The 3317-nt window shown below is 34.6% G+C and overlaps 1 protein-coding gene across 1 annotated transcript in view; it reads right to left on the reverse strand.

The window, feature by feature from the left end:
- The window catches only part of YWHAG (tyrosine 3-monooxygenase/tryptophan 5-monooxygenase activation protein gamma), a 22103-nt gene that overhangs the window by 18028 nt on the left and 758 nt on the right, over positions 1-3317 (reverse strand). The gene's annotated exons all lie outside the window — the stretch shown is intronic.

Raw genomic sequence — 3317 nt, forward strand, 5'->3', positions numbered from 1 at the left:
TCACTACTCTCAGTTCTGCAGTGTTCACTAGAGGACTGCTGCCACCCAACAGGAAAATCATAACAAAGTCAGCTTTAAGGTAGAAAATGAATCATAAGAACACCAGCAGAATTTCCAAAATCTCCAAACAGTTAATAGTTGGCTCTGATTTCAGGTAAATTGTTCTTATTTAAGTGATTATGTGTTTTTTTAATGGAAATACAAACCTAGCTAAGACCCTTTTTAAAATTTATGCTGTTATGGGTGCTTCATTACTGACACATTCCTGAAAGTCATCATGTTTTGAAATCCAGACCATCATCACTTTTTAAAGATATTTTCTCATTTTTTAAACTAGAGATAATGGTTATACAACATTGTGAATATACTAAATGCTACTGAATTGTGCAGTTAAAAATGGTTAGTTTATGTGACTTTTACCTTAATAAGAGCAAGGTCATTTTCTCCACTCTTATTAATAATTTAGAGTTTGATGTAATAAATAAATAAGGCTTCCCCCAAGTACTAAGGGATGAAATCTTCCCCAGGGTTGGCAGTTAATCCAAAGGACTAATGAGGGTGTATATTTAGCGACATCTTTTATATCAGTATCATTAAAAAAGATACATGAGATTTTTAATTAGAAAAAGCAGTTAATATTTATTTGTTATTATGAAGGATAACACAGAAAAGGCGAACTGTTATTTGTATTCTTTCCATCCCAAAGACGAGAACTGAAATCATGTGACTTAGAATGGTTGGCAGAACTCCACCTCTGAAGAGTCTACAGAGGTGTCATTACTCCATTAGCGATAATAGCTATTGATCTAGCCTCCTGAAGAGCTAGTTGGAAAAAAGCCTATTTAAGATAGCAAGAATTTTAAAGTATATCGATTCTATTAGGAAAGACTTTTATATGAAATTAAGATAGGCTTTTGCTACCAATGACCCACACACATATGTGTTAACTCAGTAACTTCAACAAAATTAGTAGCCAGAACCTTTTCTCCTGCCAAGGCATGTACCAGTAGTCTACTTAAAATATAAACTTCTCAAGAGGCTATTAAAATCCAAAGGACAAGACAGTGCTGTCTAACCAGTAGGAAACATCTAGGCGTTCACTCTAGCCTTAAATAGAAAACTACTCATTTGTCTTAGGAAACCAAACTTCCCTCTTTCCTCCTTTTCAAAATACTGCATAATATTATTGCTATCCTGACTACCTACATAAAACTATCACTCTGCACAGGTCCTAACAGCGTTCTATTAGAATAAGTTCATTAAATGCAAATAAATTCTATCTATCAGCAAGGTGATTTTAGCCTAAGAGAGCTCACTTGACTGATAGCACTAAATATTTTCTTCGCATCTCCCAAATTCTCCACAATTAGATGACTCTTATGAGAAACAAAATTTTATGAAGTTATCATTTTTGAGCGCCTACTGCATCTATTTAATCCTCATAACTTTTTCAAGTAGGTATTGACCCATTTTACAGATGAGGAAAATGAGAGTTGAGGTAAACATACTTCCTCAAAGTCACAATAAACAAGTTTGAAAAAAAGGTCTGCTTTATTTTACAAATGGTTTTTTCTTCCAAACTCCACCAAGGAGAAGCATAAATATAGCAAAAGAGAACTTTTCCAAATCTCAACCTAAAGTGTTTTGTAACAGATTCTCATTCCCTAACGTTTACTGAAAATGACCCAGTAGGAAGTCATAATTTTTAAGTTTTTATTAAAGCCTGCCAAGTTAATACTTTGCAATAAGCCCAAGTATACGACGTCTCTGCACTATGACCATAAAACAAGCCTTGTTTAAAATTTCTTTATTCCATCATTGCCCAATTTTAATAGTGAGATGAATGTTTAAAAATACAAATGTAACTTATAAATTTTTGCGAGAAAACTAGAAACAGCAAAATAAATTGGCATATCTAAAGGTCACTGATTAAATGTCTTAGAGTAAATGAAATTCTTATTTTTTGCACCACTTCTTATTTGGTGGAAGATGAAGTACTCAATTCCACCTGGCTTATCTGCTATAATTTCTGCATTACCATGGACAAATGCCATTTGCATACTCCCTACCAGCCCTTAGGTGCATTGCAGCCTCTGTGTCATTATGTGTGACATCACTGGGTTGCTATGGATATAGGTACGAGGTCACTCGCTTTCCTGTGGAACTAGAAATATGGAAAAATTAGAAGAGTCTACATAACATGAACTAAAGATATTTCCAATACTGGTTAACTCATTTGAGCTTTAAAATGTTTTAAGATAGCAACTATGGCAATATATTAATACAGTGGTACTCCCAATTTAGAACCAACTCTCTTCCTTAATGAGATAAAAATCTTTTTTTGGTTCATGTAGCTGGCTTAAATATAAAGACATGAGCATTATCACCTTTGTGAATTAGTAAAGTTACTCAGGAAATCTGTAATACATATACTGCTTCATTAAAAAGATTTAACATACAAAGTACTCCTAAATCCACTTCACACTGGAGATGCATCTTAAAATCTGTTACATAAGACAAGAATTTAAAAATTAAGATAGTGGGAAACCTATATCATTAATTAATTTGCCACATTTAATTTAATAATGCTCAATATCTCTCCTTTAATATCAAACTCGTTGACAGCCCATTAGATAAGTGTAGTGTTACTAACAAAATGGTGCAATACAGGCAGGAATCTGCATCCCATAAAAATGCGACAAATAGAGTATTCTCATTGGCATGAGGATGCGCTAGCTTTTTTAAGCCTCAGATGTATCTAACAAAACTAAAAAATAAAAAAAGACTTTTTCCCCTTTAAAATAACTCCTCCCAGCCTCCACCCAGTCTAGGCTCTCTGCAATATGACAAATGCAGAATCTTCTAGAATGACTTGCTTGATACTGCCTCCCACCACCGCTTTGTTTGCAATAGCTGATCAGAAAGAATATTTTTTCAACTTATAGGAATTTCAACAGATGTGTGCCTGTATTTAAAATAAACAGCATGTCACAAATTGGACCAGCCAGCTAAATTCACAACCTTTATTTTAAAGACAATACCTACCATTATCAATGCAAAACAGTAGGAAAAAATGGAGATGGCATGTTGAGATCAATGAAAACGCTATCAAGACAAACGTTCTCACTACCTAAAAGCACGAGGACTTTGCTTTGGGGAACAGAGAGAGGAGCCTTTTGTTAAGAAAAACGTGAGCAAGGAGGTTTCGATTTTGCACCATTTAGCCCAGGTTTTCAGCAAAGCCTACGTTTTTCCCGGGGAGGTTCTAAAAGATTTGTCAGGATAGACAGTGAGGAAGATTGCGGAGGGGCGGGGGG

This window comes from Pteropus alecto, unplaced genomic scaffold (assembly GCF_000325575.1).
Source record: "Pteropus alecto unplaced genomic scaffold, ASM32557v1 scaffold68, whole genome shotgun sequence".
NCBI lineage: Eukaryota > Metazoa > Chordata > Mammalia > Chiroptera > Pteropodidae > Pteropus > Pteropus alecto.